Consider the following 25,750-nt stretch of genomic DNA (forward strand, 5'->3'; position numbering starts at 1 on the left):
ATACAAAATAATTTCTTAAACTCGATGCACAGTAGATATAAATTCATTGTGTTCTTATTCTTCATATTTTTAAATTTATTTTTAGTTGTTCTAATTAGTTACATTCTTCATATCTTTTACATGTACAGGTATATAATATTCCTTTAAATGTATTTAAAATTTAATAAACATTTCAAATTTACTGAAAGCCTGACAGTTTACTATTTTCTGGACTCAGAGAAAAAGTATGATGAATGGAACCACAAGAAGAGCAGCCTTCCCGCCTCCCCACGCCCCTCCCCAGGATGGCGATGAGTTTCAGGAACACCAGCTCGGAGCACCTGTAAGGTTAAGCCCCCAGTGACACGCTCAACAGAGACAGGACAGCCGATGATGGCTGGACCCAGGAGAGCAGCTCTTGCTGGGCCCTGAGCAGGACCCAGGCCCCCTCCTTCATTTTTGCCTTTCCAGTAAGCCTGACAGACATCTAAGATGGACATCTCAGAATTCCTGTGCAGGTGAGCAATTACACAATTGTGCTTCTGCTCAGCCCCTGCTTTACCCTCTGCTGTGGCAGCTGGGGCCTTGCAACCTCAAAGGGGATGGCAGAGAGGCAGCCTGGTGGGGAGGGTGCTCTGCTCTGCCCTGGGCCCACAGCAGTAGGTGGTCCTAAGGGACCCCACACAACAAGGAGCACAGAAGGACTGGAACACAGCGTCCTGCCTTCCCACGGGGCATCCCTCCACCAGACCCAAGCACAGGCTCCAGACCCAGTCAGCCCAGGCTACCAGGAGAGGAGGCCGGGAGGCTGGGAGGCAGAGGGGTTCACCTGCAGCGAGCCTCCGGGTGTCAGTTCCTGAGCTGTGCAACCGTGAGGTCTTAGCAAGCCCCATCAGCTCTCTGGGCCTCAGTGTCCTCATGTGTGAACTGGGTGTAAATAGGGCCCACCTCTCAGGACAGATGGAGGATGGAGGAGTTGAGGCAAGTAGCTGCTGAGCTACACAAGGCTCTGCCTCTATTCTCAAGTCTGGCCAAGGTTTCTCAGCTCTTCTATCCCCACTTAAGTCATAAATTCCTCCCTCCCTGCCCAAGCTCACTCTTATCACACCTGCTACCCAAACCAGACCTGGCTCACCTAGTTCATGACTGCACTCACACCGGGCCTCCTGAGCAGACTCAGAAGAAGCCAAGGGCAGAGTGGGACCTGATAAGGCCTTGCCTTCCAGAATTGGACCAGGAATATTCTCACCCACTTGCAAGAGAAGACAGCAGCACCTAGATTCCAGAACCTCCTTCACTCCCTTTCCTAGGATTTATCTAGAAAGTGGGCCCAGAGTTTTCCTTATTGCCCAAAGGATGCAATGCACCCCAGTACCACCAGGTGGCCCCAAGGAGTCAGTCACATTCTTGATAGGGACAACCCAGGCCAGCTTCAATCTTCTGGAGGTCCCAGTCTTCTTTGAGAATTCTACAAAAAGTACTGATCTTCTCCCCAGAAAAATGCTGAGCACATACCCTCCGCACCAAACACCCTGGATGCCCAAGGATTTCTTATAACTCATCTGAGGAAGGAAGTCCTGGCCTCAGCCACCGCCTCCCCATCTGGATGCTAAGGGAGGCCCTGTACCTCCACTGGTGCTCAGACCCTGCCTGAGCCCACCCTGGAGAAATGGGCAAGAAGCTTCACCAATGGAGCCTGAAAGAAAGAGTAGCCCGTTTGAGAAGAGAGGCTTATAAAAGCAGAAGGGACTTTAGGATTTGGGGAATATGTAGACTGATTGTCTGGGATCTCCCCACGCCTAGAATAATTTTTAAAAATCAATAACCAATGTTCCTTTTCCTAGCATGGTCCCACTATGACCACAAATCAGAAAGGTACAAAAGTCACAAGGTACAGAAAGGGAGGAAGGAGCAGGGCAGAGCTTGGAATTCGGAGAGACAGCTCCCTTCTCTGCACCCTGGGAGCTGCTCGGGGGTCTCAGAGATGCCATGCACTTAGGAGAAAAGGCATCAGTTCCCAGTGGACACTCCCCCACCCCAGGGTGGCTGGTTACCCAACAAGACTGTAAACTGACCAAGAATCTAGGAAAAGAAAGAATAAAAGCAAAATTCAAATGCTAGGAGGATCATGGAATGGCAGATGTGCAATAAAACCAGAAGAAACACAAGTCCAGCACCCATCCTGCCTTCTGGCACCTTCCATGTCCATTAGTTAGACCCAGAGGTCAGTCTACCAGCAAGTGTGGCCTGAGTGCAGGACTCAGGAAGGGGGAGTGTGCTGACAGTGAAGACCCCGCCACATCCTTCTAGAACTTGCAGCCAGCAGGGAGGCCCGACCCTAAGCTCTGCAGGTGGCGTGAGGGAAACTTCCCTTCCAGCCAGGGTGTCAGTGAAAGCATCACGGACAGCCTGGGACTTGAGGAGATGGCATCTCTGAAGGACGGTGGGTGGCATCCCATCAGCAACGGCATGGGGACTGACCACAGGAGCTGCAGCCAGCAAGACAGCATGGAGAACGTTCTCCAGGTGGCCAGTCCTTGGGGTGTCTTCCCACCAAGGAACCTTGATTTCCTTGCTCATCTTCCACTGCACCCCTCCCCCAGCCAGCAGTGCCCCTCACTTCATACCCCTCTGTCCTGAACACGGGAGGACCCCTGAGCACTGCCGCGCCACGTTCATCCCACCCACATGCCATGTGTATTTCCAGGTGCTCTGTGTGACTGGAGGCCCTGCTGGAGCCCCAGGAGATACCACAGAGGAAGAAAACCAAAGTCCAGCCCTCGTCCACACAGGAAAGAGCTCTGAGTGAGATCCCGTTCCCACCCCTCCCCCACTCCCACTTTCCTCCATTCTCTGTCCGTCCTCTTGGAACCTGGCTCTCATACATGGACCCAAAACCTAAGAGTGGTCCTGCAAATGCAGTACGATGGTGCCATCAGCTCCTCTTGTTCCCTCACCCCAGGCTCGGTGAACGTGACTGAGAAGGGTAGGAACTAGGTCTCAGCTTAAATATTCATCAGACATACTCAGACCACCAGACTCGTGAAGGCTCCTGTTTTCACTTTGAGTAGCAGAACCTCAACTCAGACTAGCATAAATGGCAATTGTTTACAGGAAACTAAAAACTGGATGAGCTTGGCCACAAGAGCAACGGGCCTCACCAGCCAGTCTCCCAATCTCAACCAAGAGGCACGGCTCAGCCCCTTCGGCCCTCCTCTCTCTGCAGATGGTTTCTCCAGGCTATGAGGAATCTAGTAGCTTCTGAGTGTGAGATGTTACTGGTTGGCCTTAGGCAAGACAGATGTCTCTCATAATAGTCGCCATCCCAAAGTGCAGGAAAGGGACAGTTGGGTCCAGCCCAGGTATGGAACTCACCCCTGGGTCTATCACTGCTCAGCTGAGATTAGAGGAGACAACAGTTCCTATCACAACCTTATGGATGAGGTGAAAAGTATTTAAGAAGATGACATTCAAACTGGTGTCCAAAAGAAGCCATTGGAGATTTTTCAGAGGAAATGGGTACAAGTGAGGGTGGTGTCTTGCAGGGTGAATTCATGATTAAATTCAAGGAAGTCTGTAGCATGTGGCTGGGTCATCTGTCAAGCAGATTTCTAGTGAATTAAGAGGACATATGCCAAGCTCATACTTATCCATGACAAACAACTCACATGATAAATGTATGTGGTGGCAATTGTCATTTTTCCAGAGCCACAACATTATCCTGTCATGACTTTACCCAGACAAAGAAAGAGGAATTCTTGGCAGATCCTGTCCAGGAGAAGCAAAGATTCTCATCAGGTATCCAAACTGTTGCATTTTAGCTTTTGTGTGTGTGTGTGTGTGTGTGTGTGTGTGTGTGTGTGTGTGTGTGCAGTGCTGGGGATTGAACCCAGGACCTTGTGCATGTACGGTAAGCAATCTACCAACTTAGCTATAGCCCCAGCGCTTAATTCTTCTTAATAGAAACACTTTCTGAATGGATTGAACATAGTTCTGCCTTCTTAAGGAATTGGCACTGAATAGATTTCAGACATTTCTTCACATTTGATAGTCATTTGTTTATTCTGTGATTGTTTACAGGGTGACAGGTTTGTGCCAGGCCCAGTTCTAGAAACTGGGGATGGAAAACTCCAAGACAGACAGGATCCCTGTTTTACAATCTAGTGGGGAAAAAACCTCTAAAAAATAAATTGCACTCATAACTAACTTCCTCTGGTGCATCAAGGCATCAAGGAATACAATGCTCTGGAAATATAAAAGGGGACTCTGAAGGAGGGGATAAGGAGAAACAAGACTTGTTGAAGAAAGTGATGTTCAAGCTGAAACTAGAGGAGAGCCAGAGGAAGTCAGGTGGAGGAGAAGGAAAGGAACAGAACATTGCTAATCATATATCTAATAAGGAACTTGTATCCAAAATATATAAAGAACTCTCGCGATTCAGTAATTAAAATAAGACAACCCAGTTTCTAAAATGGGAAAAGGATATGAATAGACATTTCTTCAAAGAAGAAATCTATAAACCTATAAATGACCAGGAAGCACATGAAAAAGTACATAACATTAGTATTCATTAGGGAAATGGAAACCAAATGCCAATAAGATGCCCATCAAGATGCCCATAATAATAATGAAAAAGAAAAGAGGATGTGGTGAGGATGCAGAGAAGTTGAAACCCTAGTACATGGTGGGGACGTAAACTGGTACAGTCACTTTGGAAAACAATATGGCGCCCCCTTAAAGTGTTAAGCATGAAGTTCCTGTATGACCCAGCAACTCCACTCCTAAGTATAGATCCAAAAGAAATGAAAACACATATACACATAAAAGCCTACACTTACATATTCATATCAAGATTATTCATAAAAACCAAGCCATCAAAATGATCCAAATGGGGCTGGGGATGTAGCTCAGTTGGTAGAGTTCTTACCTTGCAAGCACAAGGCCCTGGGTTCAATCCCCGGCACTGCCAAAAAAAAAAAAAAAATGATCCAAATGTTCGTCAACTGATGAATGGATAAACAAAATGTGATCTATCCATAAAATGGACTATTATTCAGTCATAAAGAGGAAAGAAGCATCAATATATATATAAAATGAGTGAATAAATTCATGTTAGATGCTAAAATGAACTTTGAAAATATGATGCTAGGTGAAAGAAGTCAGTCACAGAGATCACATATTATATTATTTCATTTATATGAAATGCATATAATATGCAAATCTATAAAGAGGATAGATTTGTGGTTGCCAGGATTGGGAGGAGAGAGGAGATGAGCAGCCACTAGTAGGAGCGCCCAAACTAATGGGTGCAAGGTTGCTGTTTAGGGTGATGAAAATGTTTTAAAATTAATTGTGGTGGTAGTTGCTCAACTCTTTGAACATACTAAAAACCACTAAAGTGTACACTTTAAATGGGTGGACTGTATGTCAGGCACATGAATCGTATCTCAATAAAGCTGTTTGGTAGACAGTGGCGTCATCTCCTGCTTCCCTAATCGGGATGGAGGTGGGTCATTGCTGATACGTTTCATGGTTTCCGCTCTTTTCCTATTTTCCATATTTCTATCCCACTTATCTATCTGGATTCATGCTTGTTATCCCTGATCTGCCTCCCTCCCCTGACTTCTCCTCTCCTCTCTTCTCTCTCTCTCCGCGTCTCTTTCCGCCTGCCTTTGGGACCCAGCCTCCTTGTCAAGAAGATTCCCACGGGGAGACCACACATGTGTGATCCAGCCATCTTCCCCAGCATTCAGGGCCGGTTGGGAAGCTTCGCACGGGTTCAGCCCCAGCCTTCACGCCCACCCCAGCTGCCCCCAGGAACACAGGTGAGTCACCCCACTAAGCCCTCCCAACTTCCCTGCAGATCCCTGCGGTGTTGGCTCTCGGTGCTGCATTACGACCATGATTTGGTGCCTCGAGGTGAGGTTTATTTTCTCACAGCCCCGTAAGTGAGGACTGCTGGCCACGTCAGCTGGCCCTCAGGGTCTTTCTCAGGCGTCAGTCAAGGTTTTGGCGTGGCCTCTCGGGTGCTCCTGGGGAAGGCCACTTTCCCGAGATCACTCACGTGGCTTCAGAGGCCCGTTGAGCTCTGGCTGTCAGCACCTTGTCATGAGGACCCCTCTCCCCTGTGGAGGCTTGCTGCACACCCGCCGAGAAGTGGGTGGAGGGAGATGGTAGCAAGACCAAGTCCCAGTCTTTTATACCCTGAACCCGCCACTTTTGCAAGTCGCGTTCATTAGAAGCAAGTCAAGAAGCGCAGCCCATGCATAAGAGGATGGGGTCACACCAGGGCCAAAACACCAGCCCGGTACCAGAAGCTGCTCTGCATTGAGCAAAATCAAGATTTGTCATCTTAATCCACCGAGGCTGTGCGTGGTTTGTAACGCAGCGTTAGATAGGAAAACACCCAAACATGGAGAGAGGGAAGGGCTCGAGGAAGAAAGCATCGCCGAATGTTTGTGTCAGGATCATTTAACAGATGGCAAAACTGAGGCTTAGAGAGGGCTAGTGACTTGCCACAGCTACTCATGGCAGAAAAAAGGACTGAAAACCAGTTCTATGGAATTCCACAGCTCACAACCTTTTCATTTTTCCACTCTACTTCCTGTCCTTTGGAGAGAAACAAAATCCCAAACCTTTTGAATATTAAAGAGTTCTCTAACCATGACGTTTTCCCCCCAGTCCCTGAATTTAGCCAGCAGAGACTATTTCTACACACACCCCCTGTCCACACCCCTTCAGCTCCTGGTGACAAAGGACTTTGCTCTTAATGCACATTCTGTGTTTTATGAAGCTGGCAGGACCAGTTCCCCGTGCTTAGCTAGATTTTTCCTCCTCAAAAACAAACTTTCTGGAATACTATCACTCGCCCATGATGAGGACATAGATTCCAGGAAGTTGGTTTCAAGTGCTAAAAAAAGAACATGAGGCAGACATCTGCTGGAGTGCAGGGGATGCACCCCAGAACAGCGCCCACCGCCGATGGCGCAGGCCCACGCTCCCCCTCCGGAGGCAGCTCAGGCCAAACACGAAAAACTTCATGCTAAATGATGCAGTGAACCAGGGTAGGAGGGAGGCCAACTTTTCACTGAAAGTCTTTCTGTACCAAATTTTTAACTACATAACATGCATATTAATTGCCTTTAAAATCTACTTAGAGTTGCTTACAATCTGTCACTCAAGAGGCTGAGACTGGAGGATCACAAGTTGGAGGCCAGTCTGGACAAATTAGCAAGACCCTGTCTCAAAATTTTTAAATAGGCAAAAAAGGATGGGGGTAGCACAGTGGTAGAGCACCCCTGGATTTAATCCTCTGTGCTGCAAAAAAAAAAAAAAAAGAAAAAAATGTATTTAGAAACTGATCTTGGGTCAGAGTTTTCTCTAATGGAAACTGAGGCATGTGTCAGGATAGATCGATGATTGCTGTGTCCTTTCTGTGCTAATTCTGTGCTGCTCTAAGCACCCAGGGTGAGCTCAAGCCTGAGCACTCAGCTGAGACTGGAAAAGCAGACAGATGGCCTCTTCGGGGGCACCCTGACTGTCCACTGGGTTGCAGACAACACAAAGCCAAAGCCTGGGTGCTCAGGGGCTGAACAAGATCCTAAAAGATGGATCTAATCCAAAGACGACCCGGCTTACAAAGCCTATCATGGGATTGATGATCATCATAATGGGAGTTATCATCCATTGGTAAATAAATTACATATTGATATGGTTGGAATTAAGTCTGTCATTTTATTATTCAACGTCTGTCTGTCCCTTCTGGTCTTTCATTCTCCTGTTCCCACTGTCCTTCCGTCTTTGGACTGTTTAAGCATGTATTAGAATTCCATTTTAAAGTATCTGTTGGCTTTTTGGAGAGGAATATCTGTGTTACTTTTTAGAAGGGGTTACTTTTTTCCTAGGGGTTATAGTAGACCCTTAATTTTTCACAGAGTCGATATTGTGTCTTTTCACAAAAATGTAGGACCTTGACCTACACTGGGATTCATCCATCACCTCCCCCACCCCAAGCTCTCTAGGCTGCAGCTGTCACATGTATGGAAAGTCACGTTGCGTGTTACACATGCTGTGCCTGCAGGAAATGCTATGAGTTCCTTTCAAATAGTCACATATATTTTAATTGAGAGGAAAAAATAATCTTATTTATTTCCCCAGGTATTTGCCATTGATGTTCTTTTTTCCTCCCTGAGGTTCAAGGTTTCCTCTGTGTATTTCCTTTCAGCTGGAAGAACTTCCTCTGGCATCCTTCTAGTTCAAGTCTATTGGTGATGTGTGTGTGTGTGTGTGTGTGTGTGTGTGTGTGTGTGTGTTTACTCTCTTTTTTAATGATGTGTGTGCGTGTATTATGTAAATGTGTATACACAATTATTCACTTTCTTTTTTGAAGGATGCACTTTCTGGATATGTAATTCTGGGTTGACAGTTTGGGGTTTTGCGGGTTTTGTGGTGGTTTGGGTATGTTTTTAGATTTTTCTGCACTTTAAAGATGTTGATCCACTATTTTCTGGCCTCTATGTTTTCTCACAAGTCCGTGGACATTAAAATTATTGATATTTCATGAGTTGGTTTTCTTAGACTGCTTCCAAATTTTCTCTTCCTCATTAGTTTTCAGTGATTTGATTGTAATGTTCCTAGATGTGCATGGGGGTTTCCCTCCTTTGTTCACTTATCCTACTTGGGTTCACAGCATTATGTAAGTCTGTATATTTTATTAATGTCCTTTGCCAGATTTGGGAAATTGCCCACCATTATTTCTTCAGGTGGTTTTTCTGTTCCATTCTTTCTCTTCTCTCCCTCTGAGACTCCAAGTACATGTACGTCAACTCTTCAGATCTTGTCCTCCAGGTCCTGCATGCATATTTTTCAAGTCTTTTTGCCCCCTCTTTCTTCTTCAAATTGGCTAATTTCTATTGAGGTTCCTTACGTCCCTCTTTTTTCTGTCACCTTCATACTGTCATTAGGCCCATAATTCTATTAAGCCTATGATTTTTTTTCTTTTGCTCAGATATGGTATTTTTCAGTTCTAGAAATTTCATAAGGTTCTTTTTTTATGATTTATGTTTTTCTGTTGAAACTTCTTATCTTTTTCAATCCTCTGAATGCATTTTCCTTTATCTCCTTCAGTATGGTTACAAAAGGGGTTTCAAATTTCTCAAGTGAGCTTTCCAGCATTCTGTTCAGTTTAGAGTTGACCTCCACCAATCATCTTTTCAATTGAGAATGATGACAGATTTCTGGTTCTTTGAGGTGACACATTATTTTGGATTGTATCACAGACATTGTGAATGTTCTCTGCAGAGCACCCAGGTTCTGTTATATTCCTCCAAAGAGTGCAGGTGTCATTGTTTCAGAAGTTCATTTGTAGACTCAAACTTTAACCTCGGAGTTGCCTGAAATGGGCAACAGCTCATTTATCAGTCCAGCTACACTCTCCTTAGCTTAGCTGCAAGCTGCTTTAATGTGCCCTGCACATGTGTGGTACAGGGGTCAGCCAGGGAGTCCACAGAGCTAGCTCCAGGACATGGGGGTGCCTTCTCTACTCTTTTCCTTCTGGGATCTCCCACTAGATGTTCCTGTGGTCAAAGTCATCCCCAGCTGTGCGCTCTGATTCATCAGTCCAGAAGGATGGTGGGTTCTATCCAAGTTTTAGTCACCCCACACCATGCCAACCAGCCTGTTTTCAACCTAAAGCCATTAGAATAGGGAACTTGCCATAAACAGGTCCTTTCTTTGAAGTTTCAACTTTCTTCCAAATTCCCTGGTATTTTTTTTTTCACTCTCCAAAGGCTTCACAATATTGCCTTTTGCATTTTGTCCAGAATGCACTGTTTTTACCTGTGGGATGGAAAGTTGTAGAAACTCATCTCACCATATCAGAAATGGAGCCTCTTATTATGTATTACCTTCCATGTACCCACCTCTCTTTTTAAGTTTTTTTTTTTCACTTTAAGATGTTTCAGTTTATAAAAGTAATGCATACGTGGGGAGAAAATCATACAACACAGAGGGGGACAAAGAGTGAAAATGTAGTGTCTTTCAACCCTTCTCATCACTTCCCACCCCAGTTCTACTTTCCACCAGCGAGCATGGTTACCAGTTCTTATGTACCATTCCTAACAATTTCATGCATAGACAACAAATGTATACATGTATATATAGAGTTCTTTTACACCAAAGAAATCATATTACCATATGCATTGTTTTATTCTTTTTTAATTTTCCAGATCACAAATACAAGGATCTTATTTCTTTTCAAATGCATTCATGTGCCATTATATTTATGTGCCATAAAGTATAATGTGATCCCTGATACCTGACAGGCCAGCATTTCTGTCTTTCACCAAAACAAATCCTGCCATAGCAAACTTCCTCGCTCATGTATCTTTACACATTTGACTGGATAGATCAAATCCTAAAGGTGATATCACCTGCCCAAAGAGGACATGTGTTTTACATTTTGATTGTGCCTTTTAAAGTACCCAATCTGAATAATTTGGATCTGAATAATTTGGACACAGTGTGTTGACCAGATGCTGCAAAGCCACAGATAATGAGGACTACACAGATACTGTGCTTTCATTAGTGAATTTGTCTCCCACAGAGACACCACTCAGATTCTGAAACTACTTTGTATACATACTCGGGCTGAGCAAATAAATATATTATAGTGATAGTCAAGTTTCTCAATATTGGAGAAAGAAGGTACAAATGGACAAGGGGGTGAGCTAGAACGGCCCCCGTTGTATTGATTAGAAATATCAGGATAACTCTATTATTATTATTATTATCATTATTATTATTATCATTGTCTTTATTATTGAGGTTATGGATGGATAGATAATAGAAGAGAACATGGGTTCATAGGCATTAATATACATGCACACAGACATTCCTAGCTCTGTCTGCTGAGAGGTCTTAGTATCAGTGACATCCCAATAGCAATGTGCACCCCTGGTAGCCAGATTTGGTTTCTAAGCACCATTCTCCAATAAAAGAAGCAGGGCTCCTTGGAGAAATGGCTGGGGTTAGGAAAATATACAATGGACTCAGAACATCTTGTGGCATCAGAAGGTAAGGAAGTGCTCAAGAAAGTGATGAGGGTCTACCAAAGGACATGCGCCACCCTGAATGTGTTCTCAATACAGTTGCATTAAATTATAGCCCAAAGAACAAAATAAATATCTATCATTCCAAACTGACATAAATAAACTATCATATAAATAAGACGGAATGACTCTTCCTAAGAATTCCAACCAATAAATGCATAATGCCTGAGGGATAGAAGGTCACCATCAGCGCATCACAAGAGAAGTTGTTGTGGACAGGATCCACCAAGTGCATGCTCAAATTCATGGGTAAAAGTTTAAGGAAAAATAGGAGACAGCTTCAAAACAGCTTCCTCAAAACAGTTATGGATCAGCCTGGTGGAACATGTTCATGAGTTCTCTGAGGCTCCTCTCTCCAGAGGGTGGACCTTAATTCTCCTCGCCTTGAATGCCAGCTGGACTCAGGGACCATCTTCCAACATACCAAGTGAAAAGAGAAAAAGACTAGCTTTGTAGTGGAGAACCTGGCAGACGCCACCCTCACCAGGCCACCAAGACATACTGACATCATGCACTCAACTGACAAGAACCACACATCACTTCTGTGGTCTCCCTCCAAATCTGTACCCACAGACTCATCAAGAGAAAGCATCACAATGACCCACATTGAGGATCATGCCAAACATCAGAGCAAAATTCCTTGAAAGTGTCAAGATCACAAAAGGCAAGAAAGACTGGGGAACTCTCAAGTTTGATGGCGACTAAGGTAAAGGTGAAGACTGAAGCAACATGGTACCCCGGATTGGATCCTGGGGCAGAAAAAGGACATTAGTGCAGAACCTGGCAAGATCCAAATGAGGGCCACAGTTCATCAAAATATTAACCAATGCCAATCTCTTACTTTGGATCATTGCACATAGAAATGCAAGATATCAGTGTTAACAGACAAAGGCTCTCTTAGGAACTCCCTGTTCTATTTCAGTAACTCCTCTGTAAAAATAAGTTATTTCAAAATAAAAAAAAAATTAAGTTGCTCCAGTTTAAACTTCCACCAAGAGCAGATAGGAATGCCCGTCTTTCCACATCCTCACCAACGCTGAGACTCTTCAGGCTTTTAATCTCTGCCCATTGGATGGGTAAAGTGACGCCTGGCTATTTTGATTCCTAATTAATTCATTGAGAGAGAACCTGGGCATCTTTTCATGTGCCCTTTATCCATTTGCTTTTCTGTTTCCATGAGCTGCCTTTTCAGGTCACGATTCCTCAATCCCATAGCATCCCTGCATGGTAAGTACTGTCATTCCCATTTTACAGCTGAGAAAACTGAGACTCAACATGGCTAAAGCACCCACTGATGATGGAGTGAGCTCAAGCCTGCTCAACCTCAAAGCCCACCGCTGTCGCACACCCCGGGCAAGCCGGGACTCTGTCAGGCAGCACGCTCCTCTCTGCTTCCTGCTGCCTCCTGGATGAAGAGAGACCAAATGACAGAATCCTCAGGCAGGTCCAGTTATTTTGATTTAAGATGAGGAAAAGAGTCCAGTGCATGCCTGTCATCCTAGCGACTCGGGAGGCTGAGGCAGGAGGATCGGGAGTTCAAAGCCAGTCTTGTCAAAAGCGAGGCACTGAGCAACTCAGTGAGACCTTGTCTCTAAATAAAATACAAAATAGGGCTGGGGGTGTGGCTCAGTGGTCAAGTGCCCCTGAGTTCAATCCCCAGTACCAAAAAAAAAAAAAAAAAAAAAAAAAAAAACAAAAAGAGGAAATGAAAGAAGTGATTGAAGTTACCAGAGTCACCTGGGGTGGGGAGAAACTAAAGCCCAAGTCCACGGGCTCCCAGCCCAGGTTTCCCCCACCAAACCATGTGACCGCTGGGGGCGGGGGTCCTGCATCCATTGTCACATGCCCAGAGGGGGAAATTCTTAGACACGATATTCCCAACCTCCTATTTCCTAGTCAGGCATCCAATAGGATTGAAGCAAATCCACGAGGTTTGTATTTATTTTCTACAATAAAAGTTACCTGCTTAGGGGTCAAGTATCAGGTACAAGTTATTTCAAAATAAAAAAAATAATTAAGTTGCTCCAGTTTAAACTTCCACCAAGAGCAGGTAGGAGTGCCCGTCTCTCCACATCCTCACCGACGCTGAGACTCTTCAGACTATTTTAATAAAGGCCTTCATTAAACTCCAAATGTACGTGAAAACAGATGTGATCACCTCTGTCCCTCCCCTGCTCACGTGTCATCCTTCTTGAGATGACAGTTCAAGGTCACCTGACATGGGACAGTTTCCATTTCCAACTTGCCAGTACTTGCCAGGACGGCCCTCGGTTGCTGTGCTTTGCGTTTCCACATCAAGTCTGGCTTTTCTAAATGGCACCATGCTGCCGAGGGCACGTCTTCCCACAAAGACGTGAAACTCCAGGAAGCTCAGCACAAAGCTCTCGGCATGCCTTGTGTGTTCAAGTCACACACAACAAGAATAATGATAGCCACCATTTATTTCACTTAACCTGCACCAGACACTGTTCAGTCCTTTATGTAGACCTTGTCATTTAATCCTCCCAACAACATCTTCAATTCCATTTTACAGAGCACAGGGAGGTACAGTAATTTGCCCAAGGTCACACAGCTAGTCAATGAAGGAGCCAGAAATTGAATCCAGGGAGTCTGGCTTGGGGGCTCATCATGCTCTTTAACTATTATGCTTGGTCTGTGGGAGTCTTTATGGAATTAGTGCTTTGAGGAATTAGGAAATCCCATTACAAGAATACTTTGAATCATCCAGAACAAGAGACATAAATATTGGAGGAAAAAATGTTTAGATGATTCCTCATGAAGCAGCACGATCTGAGGCCTTGCTTCCCAGCCTCCAGTCATCCTCCAATCACCCTGGTGTCTGCTGTGGCTGACTTAACCTGTGCTCTTAGTCACTTAATATCTTTTAAATTGACTCAATTGTTTTCACTTAGGCAGATTACTTAAAAAGGAAAGTGACCTCATGTCACTATTGTAAATGGAAACGAAGCATCATTTACTTTAAGTAAATGGTAACCTAAAAATAAACACCATAGCAACAAAACAATGTCAATAAATTACAGTTAGATGCTGTTGCTACCCCAGACCCTGACACTGAGCAAGTCCAGTCCTCTCTTTGTAAGATAGGGGAGACTGATCAAGACTTAAGAGAGGTGCTCATGACAGACCAGTGCCAAAAGGTTATCAGAAGAGTTGCAAGAAAACTGAAAAAAGAGATAGACTTCCCCTGTAATTTAGGATTAGAGCACAGAAACCCTAATGGAGCAGAAGTCTAAAAAATATATAAACACGTATCTACCTCACAGAAAAGTCCAGGGGTAGGTGGACCACGGTGTTGTGGAAAGGCACCTTCTACCATGGGGTTCCACCAGGAGTGCTTAACTAGGAAATGGAAGTGTCCAGGCCCAAGATTGCTGCTCCAGCACCTGCCATCACATTACCTTTCCTTTCTCTTTAACAACTTTCTCACTCTTACTTCCATCCCTGGTAATAAGCTAGAGCTTAATCAGACGCAGGAGATCAGGAAATGTATGCTGGGTAGACAAGTGCCTAGAGAAAGGAAGGAAGGAAGGAAGGAAGGAAGGAAGGAAGGAAGGAAGGAAGGGAAAATGAGATTCTGTTATTAGCGAAGAAAAGGAAAATGTCCCGTCCTAGATCTTCAGCAGACCCCTCTCCTGCCTCTCAAGTCGGCCTCCACCCAGCTCCCCTGGAGGGGGCTTCTTCCCAGCTGGGGGAGCACTTTTCCCCACCACAGGTGCCCGTGCCCAGGCCTCCCACGGCCACCGGCCAACGACCATCCCCTGTGTGTGCTTCTTCCTCAGGGAACCCGATACCCCACCATCCACGCTGGCTGCAGAACCGCGTCCTCCTGAGCCAGTCTCACCCAGGAGGTGAGAGCACCACAGCCAAGGCCACCAAGCTGGAGAGGGAAACCTCCATCTCGGTGACCTGGAAGCACAGTCTGCAGCTGGAGGACGTCCCATGACCGGGGGAGGGGGAATCATAGGGAACAGCGCTGATGGCCTCCGAGGGGGGCAGAGAAGCTGGGGTTACCAGCCACCTAGCTCGCTGAGACGGGGGTGCACCTCGGTGTACGGCAGGAGCCAGGCTCGTGAGGCAGGGCGGGCTGGGGACCTGACCCGGCGGATCCACCTTTCCTAAGCCAGAGACAGCAGGGCTGGGATGCTAGCTCAGCGGCAGGGTGCTGTCCCAGCATGCATGAGGCCCAGGGTCAATCACCAGCACCCTAAAACAAAAATAAATAAAACAGAATGAAATCAGGGCCGTAGATGTGGCTCAGTGGCAGAGCCCTTGGCTAGCATGCTCAAGGCCCTGGGTTTGGTCCCCAGCACTAAAAAATACAATAAAATAAAAAGACATTTTAAGCAATACCATCCTGGGGGACTTCCACTTTAAGAGTTCCTTGCTGATTAATTATACAAATTAAGAATCTGTGTGTTTCCTGCGGTTTTCACCTGAGACATCCACCTGCGGGCAGAGGGTCTGACCTCGGCTGACAGATGCCTGACGTCCCAGCGGCTGCTCAGACGCCTGCTGGGGAAACCCGGCCCTCAGGGCCCGTGCCAAGCTCCACTCCCGGCACCTGTACCATCTCTGCTGCTCGCCAGCTTCCTCCCAGGTTGGAAGGAGCCAGGCTCCTCCTGCAAGCGCCTCGCTTTACTGCTGGGAGAACAGGGTGCTGGAAGGGGAGGTGGCTTGGCCAAGGCCATGCACAGCTGTGGCTACAGAGGTGGAGACAGGACTGCGTCATGGGACCCCTCACGGGTGGCCACTGTCCCCCGTGTCCACACACTCTGCGTTTCTCAACTTCCAACCAACAGCCCCGACAGCACAGGGTGGAAGCCAGACTGGCACCGTCACGGGGAGGAAGGGGACGCCTCCCAGAGAAAGAAGTCGAGAATCGTCCCTAGCCAAGGATGTGAGGCAGAAGGGACTTGAGGATCAGGAGGCCGAGGCCGTGCCAACATGCCATCGGTGTCATAAATCAAGCCGCCAAACATGCCCGACTCGTCCTAATTACCCAGCAGGCTGAGTGTCTGAAGGCTGCGGTCTCGGTGGCGTGGCCCTGCTCGTCCTGTGATCTCCGGCGGGTCATAAGCCAAAGTAGGTTTATCATACCATAGATGAGGTGCAGGAGCAGACCACCCAGGAAGCAGCTGTGACATGTCACACTTAACAGATGAACTACAGCATGTTTTGATTGCCAGTTCCTAACGAAGCACAGACTCCCTCCCAAGCGGCGTCCAGACACCGTGACGCTGGCAGAGAGGCCAGGTGTTAGCTCAGAGTTCTGAGCAGCTACGCCACCTTGAGCAGGCCGAGGTGGACCCAGACCAGAGGGGCGACGTCCCAGGAAGCGCGGAGGAAAGGGCTCTGGGGGGGAGCCAGGCCTGGAGGGGGCTCCCGCCGCTGGGTCTCAGCGTTTTCCAACTCAGGGCCTGGAAGAAGAGGGTCGGTGCCGGGGAGCAGAGTCCAGAACCCAGGACAGACGAGCCCCACGGAGTGGAGGAATCCTTCAGGCCCCACGCTTAGCGGGGACCATGTCACTTTTTCATTACTTGATTCATTTTATTGGAAAACTTACCAAACATGCAGATAAGCATAGAAAATACAAATCTACCGCCTACCCAGCTTTATCGAATTTCTCGGTAAGCCTTGTTTGCTTTAGATGTTCACTTTTAAGAAATGAAGCGATGGCGGAGTTGAAGCCCCCTGCATCTCTCTCTTGCCATCTTCCCTTCTCCCCAGAGGAAACCCTCGGGAGCTTGGTGTTTATCATTCCCGAGCAGGTGCTTAGAGTTTTAATACATTTTTATGTATCTACTTTGATTTCAACATCTCCTCAAAACTTCATGCTGAAATTTAATTTTAATTTTATTGAGAGGTTGGACCCTTAAAAGAAGCTTAAGTCATGAGAGAATAGATGGATGCTATTATCCAGGGAGTGGGTTAGTTATGGAAGGCACGGGTTCCTAAGACAGGATGTGTGTGGCCACCTTTGTGACCCTCCCTCCATGCTAGGACACAGCAAGAAGGCTCTTCCACGTGCAGCCCCTCCATCTTGGACTTCCCAGGCTCCAGAAACATGAGCCAAATAAATATGTCATTTTTTAATTACCCAGTCTGCAACGTTCTGATCTAGCAGGGGAAAGCATACTAAGAGAATGTCCATACATGTTTTATAATATTCATTTGCACATTTTAAGACTTTCCACAAATTGCATCCTCCTGGAGATTCTTCTGCAACTTTTTTCCACTCGACATTATGTGACTGTACTTCATTCATTTTAAGTGCTACATATTTGTTTCCTGGTTGTTTCTGATTTCTTTTATGTTGCAAGAAGGTTCTGTGCAAACGAGCTCTTTGTTCTCTCCAGCCTGCCCCTAGAAGTGAGATGACCAACCTGGCATGGGGTAGGAGCACCTTCAACTTCTCTGGTTGTGGCCAGACTTCCCTCAAAAGTGGTCTCCACTCACTTATCCTGCCACTTGTATAAAGGTGAGACACCACATCCCGGACTACACTGGGTATTATCAAGACTTCACCAAAAAAATTTTTGCTAAACTAATGGTATGAAGTGGGAAGTGGCTGGGGAAATGGGTCTTTTCCCTTTTCAGCAGCAGAGTCAATCATCGCTCATGGTTCTATGTGAATGACCTACCTCCTGAGCTATGTCCCCTCGTGAGAGTCACGGGAAGTCCAGACCAGCCATAGGCAATTTGTCCTGGCCCTCGGTGACTCCTAGAACTCTCCTAAGCCTGGGAAAGAAGTCTGGTTCCCTGAATCGCCTGCGGGTATAGACTGTGGAGGCTGAAGGGAGAGAGGTAAGGCCACCAGTTGGGAGCTGTTGAGGATGGAGGTGACGACACAGGAGGTCATGGTATGTTTGCATATGTTTGAAATTTTCTATACTAAAAAGATTCAAAGAAAAGAAGTCATGACGCAACACAGAATCCTGAAGGCCTCAGCCTCCAGTTGTCAGATGGAGGAGGCAGGAAACCCTGCAAGGGAAACTGCAGGGTGGCCGGAGGGGCAGGGAAGGACCACTGAGAGCAGGTCCCTGCAGCTAACGAGAGAGAGAGACTGGAGAAGGTGCGGACACGTGGATCTTTGGAGTCAAGGTGAAAATGCCAGTAAAGGGAAAGGACCCATCTCCTAGAGCCAGAGGTCACCTCTTAGCAAGAGACAAGGTCAGAAGGACACCAGGCCGTGCCCCAGGGGTGAGGAATGTCCCCAAGGCTTGACAGAGGTCTGAAAATGCCCTGATTCCAGCGACAAAACCAGAGGAAAATGAAGCCAAGGAGACAGGCTTGATTTGACAGTCCTGTGGTTCACTTTCTGTTCATTTTCGCCATTTTTACCATATTTTCTTTTTCCATTCTAGTAATACAATATGGTAGCAGAAAAAAACAAAAAGGTAGCTGACATATCTCTTAGTACACATCTCTTGGTTTTTCTTGATTGCTTCAGAAAAATAATCTTGGTTTCAATATTTTTCATTATCTCCCCACATAAAGGCTGACCTGTCCCCTGGCTGGCTGTCCCTTCTCCAGGCTGGCATTGCCCAGAGAAGCTCAGGGTTATGATGTAAAACATAAAAGCAGACACAGGGCCCAGCACTCCCAAAGCCGTATCTGCATCCTCAAGTAATCTGAGCCTCACAACAGGCTCCTGCTCCTGGAAGCGACATGACACTGTGACATTTTTAATTTTTTTAAATCCCATTTAATAGACCAAAAAACAAGGGGCCAGGGAGACATCGTTTGCTAAGACTACCCAGCTTGTGAAAGTCAGTTTCAAGTGGAATTCTCATCTCTGGCCCTCAGGTCAACCTCTGGGAGTCCAGGGTTGAGGTCCCAGGTCCGGAGCTGGGTGTGGGGGTTCCAGAGGAGGCTGGCAGGACCCCAGGAGCCCAGCTCAGTCCAGGTCACACAGCGAGTCCTCGTGCGTCCTCTCCTGGGATCAGGCTTCGTCAATAAGCACATCAGAGAGTGAACAGGAAGGTTCTTCCTCCTGCAAAGACAGAGGCCTCTCTCAGGGCAGAAAGCTGTGAAAAGCAGCATCGTTGCCAGAGAACCTGGGCGTGCCAAGCTGGGTCAGCGCTGAGACAGGCTGCAGGCCACAAGAGAACTTGGCTTTGACTAAGCGATGAGCAGAGAGCCAAAGAAAACAACAGGGGGACCCCCACCCCAAGCAGCAGCCCCTGCCCCTGCCCAGGATAGATGGTGACCAGTCCTGGTGACTGGCTCCTCCCCAGGGAGCAGCGTTTGGAGGAAATGGCCACAGAGCAGCTTTGTATGGATGAACCTCAGGAAGGTCCCTGGTCTCCAGGAAGGAAAAACAGCCAGGATTAAAATCACAACAGTTGGCGACAGTGATGGTCTCCAGGGCAGGGGGGCCTGGCCAGAGACAGGCAGGAAGCAGTGGGGGGGAGGGGTGCGGCAGGGCTGATGCAGGGGTCAGTTTTCCCCTGGCCATCCTGGGACATCTCCTCCAATCTAGTGGCAGGGACAAGGATGGAACTGGGCTCAGTGGGTCTGTTTCCAGGAGAAAAAGTCAAGCAGCCAGTTGGCCCGGGGTGATGAACACCACCAGGTCCTGAGGTGCAAGTACACATGGATAAAAAGGCTTAGCTCTCGCTGACCTTGGCTCATTTTTTTTCTTTTCTTTCTTTCTCTCTCTTTTTTTTTTTTTTTTTTTTTTGTACCAGAGATTGAACCCATGAGTGTTCAACCACTGAGCCACATCCATAGCCCTTTTTATATTTTATTTTGAGACAGGGTTTTGCTAAGTTTCTTAGGGCCTCACTGAGTTGCTGAGGCTGGTTTTGAACTTGCGATCCTCCTGCCTCAGCCTCCTGAGTTGCTGGGATCATAGGTATGGACACTCTAGGCTCACATTCTTAAGGACTTATATCTTAGACTTCTTGCCACAAGAAAAGACCGAGGCCATCTTTGCAGAAAGTCACACACAGTGACAACCTAAGCCAGGAAACAATGCAGACATTCAGACCTGTGCTGTTTTTGCCAGAACCCTCCAAACCTCAGTCCCAGGCCTCGAAATTTTTATCCAAACACATTTCACCTCTCAGCTCTGGCACAGTTAGGAAAGGGTGACAACCCTGGCAGCAAGGGGCTCCCAGAAGCCCCCAGGTGGTCTGTTGGTGGCTGGAGAGAGGAGAGTCACAGGGAGAATCACAGAGCCTCGTGGTCAGAACTTAAGGCTCTGTTCAGCCTTCCTGGGGCAAGGGGACATTAGTGGATACCTGACCACAGACACTAGGCGGTGCCTTGCCCAAGTGCAGAAGTTCACTCATCTCCCCTGTCCACACGGTCATCCATTCTGTCATGCTACAGGCACGTGCCAATTGCCTCTGGTGTTCAATACGTCACTGGCAATAGAGGTTGTCAGTCACTGTCACATACCACTGTCACATGCCTTCTACCCCATCTCTCATTCTGATATTTGCTGGACACTCTGTTCATGCCAAGTAGCAAGACAAGATGGGGGTCCAGAGGCAAAGGAGACATCTGGCATCAAGGTGCTCCTGTGTTGGGTTAATGATCTCCATCCTTTGAGAAAAGATTGAGTTTGAGGAAATAATACAGGTTTTCTTGAATGAATGAGACTCATCCATTCATTCAATACCTATTTCTTGAGAGCCAGCGCTGTTGTAAGCACAGTGTGTTAGTCAGTTTCTCATGGCTGTGATGAAATACCTGAGACAGGTCAACTTTTTTTTTTTTTATTTTGCACCACTAGTTGTATTTTATTACATAACAGACAGAGGCAAGTTATCTTCAAATAATAATTGCTACAGAGCTACATTCTCTAATTAAACATGTTTTTTCATTTATAGAAGAATCATTCTATAAAAAAATGTTCCATTTAACATTCCAAAAAAGAAAATATGTATATATAAGGAACAAAGGCAGTGGCATTATTTTTCTAGTTATAACTTACAGTAAAAGGAAATACAAAAAATACAAAAATACTTTTTATAGTCATATAAACTACTTTCTTAAACTATCAAATAAATACATTTAATAACCATCTACTGCTATACTGTGTAGCTACAACTGTGAAATAACTAAAATTAAATATCAGACTCTTGGATTTACAATACTGTATTTTTTCACTGATGTCTTCATTCGCTTAATTTTCTTCCCTAACACTTGATGATCTTGTTTTAAAATATATCAAAAATACCTACAACCTTTTCCTAACAGTATGCCAGTTACAAAAGCTTTCTCACAAGCCAAATCTGTATCTTCCTTCCGATCACTTTTTGCCCAAAAGTAGCTGAAGTGAAAAGTTGGCCACCAGTTTTTCCTGGAGTTCCACTCTTCTTGAACCCACACAAGATGATTCTCCATTAAGAGCTGTCTCAAATATTTAGCCAAGTATTTCCATGCAGTTATGTTCTTAGTGCATCCAGCAAAATCCAAGACTCCAAATAATACTTCCAACCAATTTACAGTGCTCTTCTTTTTCTGATTTTCTAGTAACATATGGAATTCTAGCATCAGTTTATGAGAGGGTAAATCTGATACAAAATCTTAAGCACGTTTAACAGTTTCCCTCTAGGTGCCTTTTCTCTCTTTAGAAAATTGTATAAGTATATATGGGCATTCGGATTTGATGGGAACTTTTCATCCTGTGCATAATTAGTGAGTATCTTTCGGGTCTCATCTTGATCACCACAGAATTCCAGCATCTCTACATAACTCTTCACAAAAGGGTCCCAAACTCCAGGAGTTTTAATCAATGCACAAATATTTACAGATATCTTCCAGCTCTCACTGAGCATATTTTGGGTTGCTGTGCTGTATTCATAATCATCCTCATCAAGCTTTGACAATTCCATTTTCTTTTTAGACCATGTATAATATTGCAAAAGCCCTTTGCAGGCCTGAACAAGGTTGATTAATATTTCCTGGGAAGATGATTTTTCACCATATCTCCATGTCTCTGCCTGACTTAGATTTCTGTTTGCATCCTCAAGCAATCCATGATGCAGAAGGTACAATGCATGTTGTGAGGAGATCTTCACATAATTCAGGACGCCAATATTTTTCATCCGATCAGCAAAGGTACTGAAAGTCTCCACAGTGCTTTTGGGGTGATAAAAGAGAATTTCACTTCCAAGCCTCCAAATAACCTACAGTTTCTAAATGCTTTTGAAGCCAAGGAAAATACATTCCTGTACCAGTGAGCACAGATGTTTCCACCTGGTCATCCTCTGAAATGGGCTTGGTCACTTCTTCACTGAAATCACTCATATCTATTCCAAACCATCTACAGCCGGGACAACGCGGTAAACCGCCTCCCACTTCCAGTACAACTTGAAGAACACGCTCACCGGAAGTCGTTAGCGTGCGCTTCCTGTGAGCATGCGCAAAACCTGCCTTGGAGGTGGTACCCACGTTTTTTCAACAGGTCAACTTTATAAAGAAAAGACCTTTATTTAGTTCACAGCTTGGGAGGTTGGAGGGCACAGGGTGGCATTGCCCAGCTCTGAGGAGGCCTCTCCTTGGCTGTATCACTTCATGGCCTTGGCAATAGCAGGAGCAGGAATGGGGGCGTGAGAAAATGTTCACATCTCAAAACAGGAAGCCAGAGAGAGGAGTCCCACAGTCCCTGCTGAGGACACACCCCAGTAGCCTAAGGACCTCCCTCCAGGCCACCTCTCTTCAAGGTCCCCAGCACCTCCCAATACTGCCACCCAGGACAGGGAGCTCCCAACACGTGACACTTTGGAGAGACATTAAACACCCAAACCACAGCACAGGGGAAGGCCCCTGACCTCAGGGAGGGCACCTTCTGGAGGGGAGAGAGATGAAAACAGGCTCATCCCAGCAGGACTGATTGCTACAGTAAGCAGGTTTAAAGAGACAGAGACATTCCTTTTCATGGTGCTTCATAGAAAAACAAATCTGAGAGGGAGGGACAGTGCCTGCTGGGTAAAGAAGTGACATCTCACACCTCACAGGAGCAGAGCTAAAACAAAGCAGGAAGGATTGCAGAAGGTGAGCCCTGGGACACAGGAGGTTCTGGAATATTCTTAGAGGGCATCTGAGGGCCCAGCTGGGTGGGAATCTCACCTTAGATGAAAGGCAGAATTAACTGACTCTAAGACACCCCTCCTGAAACACTTGGGGACCCAACACAAGGCTGTTTAGAATGTGCCTTTCTGTGCACGCACGCCTCTGCTCCCTGAGGATGGGTGGCGAAGGCTGGGGCTTCTTTCCTTCCGCTCTCCCTGCCCCTGCTCCTGAGCTCACCCCTGCTCCCATTGCACGAACAGCTGCTGACCGCCCTGGGCTGCCTGCGCCCTGCTGGACTCCGGCGCAGATCCAGTGATGAGGCACGTCCTCGCCCACGAGTGGCAGGAGAGGCCAGAAGAGAGAGAAGCCGCAGTAACTACAGTTGAGACAATACGCTGCCAAACAGCTGTCCCTTCACGGGGCTGCGCTGCGCTGCCAGTGACGCTCCGCCTCCCCTCTGTCCCTCACTTCCCTGCATCTCCGCTCCCTGCTGGAGAGCCCCAGCGCCACTCGACAGTGTCCTTATTCCTTGCCTTGGCGGTTTCTTTCGGGAATGCAGAGATCTCCTCCCGCGCCCGGCCGAGTTCTCAGCTCCTTTACTGTGCTTGGCAGGGACGGTGCCCCGGACATGGGGTTGCAAGAGGGGAGGGAGGGCGGGCGTGTGGCAGGCATCGGTCAGGAGGCCAGGGCGGGCAGGAGGGTGAGGATGCTGTAGCCCACCAGCCCCGCAGAGTTGAGAAGGGCTTCCTGGCAGAGGCTGCCTTAGGGCTGGTCTACAGGGTTCCCTGGGTGGAGAAGAGTGAAGAGTTCCTGGGAAAGGAAGCCACAGGTCGAGTGGCTTGGGGATGTCGCCGTGCTGAGTAGGACGCTTAGAGCGGAGAGGCTGGAAGGGAGACCAGAGAGGCAGGTGGAGACCATTTCTGAAGGGCCTTCAGCCAGCACAGGTGTCAGGGCTTCGTCCTGGGCTGTGGGGAACCCTCAAGAGCCCGCAAAGGGCTCTTTAGCTTTAGCTGCTGTCAGACGGTGCCAGCAGAGCAAGGAGGCAAGGTCGGTGGCCAAGGGTACCTGAGCACAGGGAGGGCCACCCCGGGTCTGGCCTGGGAGGTTTCCTGGAGGAGGTGACCCCAATGCAGTCACACCAGAAGGAAGGTGGGCCCCACAGGTGGAGCATCAGCAGGGCAGGGGAGGGTGGTCCGCAGGCCAGCTCCTCCATGGACACCGCCCCACCCCATGGGGAACTGTGCTGAGACAGGACCCACCTCCCTCAGGTTAGCGCCAGACGCCTCCCAGCCCCCAGCCTGCCCAACCAGCCTTGAGGGTTCACCAGCCCTCTGCCTCTGCCTGGTGCCATCTCAAGGCCAGGACATGCCCCAGGCAGGACTCGGTCCCTGCCCCCACACCAGGCTGGGTCCTGCTCCTTTTACCAGAGGAGCACCAGGTTTGCTCTCTGGCTTAGCGGGGCCTGGTGGAGAAGGGGGTGCAGGGGCTGGGGCTCCTCCTGTCTTCTGCAGCCCTGACCCCAGACTGCAGGACTTCTCCCTTCCACCCCACACAGGAGACTCACCCCAACACTGGGGCCCCCACCCACTTTTGCGGGCAGGAGAGGTGCACTATACCTCCACAGCGTTGCTCCTTCTAGCCCTAAAGTCACTTTTTGGTGCACAAACATAAAATATATCATGTCTGACTTGGTATCACATTTGACATATTTAGATAATTTTTCAGAGAAAAAAAAAACAACCAAACCTTTCCCCCAAATTTTCCAGTTATTTTCCGGGCCTCCATGGACCCCACCCTGCCCACCCCAGGAACCCGGCTCTGGGGAGAGGCCCAGAGCAGCCCTGGGTGTGCACGCCTGCCCGCCCCACTGTGGATGTCAAATTGATTAACTTCATCATGGTCATGAGCTCCCTAATGTTTTTCTTTGAAATGTCTCGGCTCTAAACGATCGTGACCCAAGGCAATTTACAGTTACTTCCATTTTTTTTAATGAAGTCTGATTTAATAGTCGGAATGGTTAATGGCCTCGTCTGTCACACGTAATAAAACAGAGCCTAATTGTGTTTTAAAAAGGCCTTTTGGTATGAACAGAGGCAACAACTTGATTGAATCGTGAGAGGGCTTTGGTGTGTGCTAAGATGGCTCCCCAAGGGCGCCCGGCACTCCCCCCAAGGTGCCATCCCCGCACCCCTCACCCCCCCCCAGTCCTTTCTTCTAAAGAAATTTCATAACTCCCCAAACCAGTTACAGCCCGTGACTGTGTGCCAGCTCCCTCGAGATGCCCATCCGAGGCTCCCCGGGCTCCACACGCCCTCTGTAATTACAGGCCTCTCTGCCCTCCCACGGCAGCAGAAGGCCCAGCTCCATTTCACATCTGGGAAAACTGAGGCTGGCTTGCCCCCAAGAAGTCCCCAGGGCAGTGAGTCAGTGGCTCCGTAGACTCTGTTGCCCGCTGACTCTCCCCACTCAGTCAGACACCCTGCCACCCTCCTCCCTGGGACGGGCGGAGGCCAGGCGTCAGCATGCGTCCTGTCCGCTCAGGATCACTGTGGTCACTCACCAAACCCAAGTCCACGGGGAGACTAAGCAAAGAGAAGCAACTCACCCAAGAACCC

The 25,750-nt window shown here is 47.5% G+C and overlaps 1 pseudogene; it reads right to left on the reverse strand.

Moving 5' to 3' along the window:
• Positions 1–21,191: 21,191 nt before the first annotated feature.
• On the reverse strand, positions 21,192–22,370 carry LOC124965726 (TATA box-binding protein-associated factor RNA polymerase I subunit A-like; annotated as a pseudogene).
• Positions 22,371–25,750: the final 3,380 nt, after the last annotated feature.

This window comes from Sciurus carolinensis, chromosome 15 (genome assembly GCF_902686445.1).
Source record: "Sciurus carolinensis chromosome 15, mSciCar1.2, whole genome shotgun sequence".
NCBI classification, from domain to species: Eukaryota; Metazoa; Chordata; class Mammalia; order Rodentia; family Sciuridae; genus Sciurus; species Sciurus carolinensis.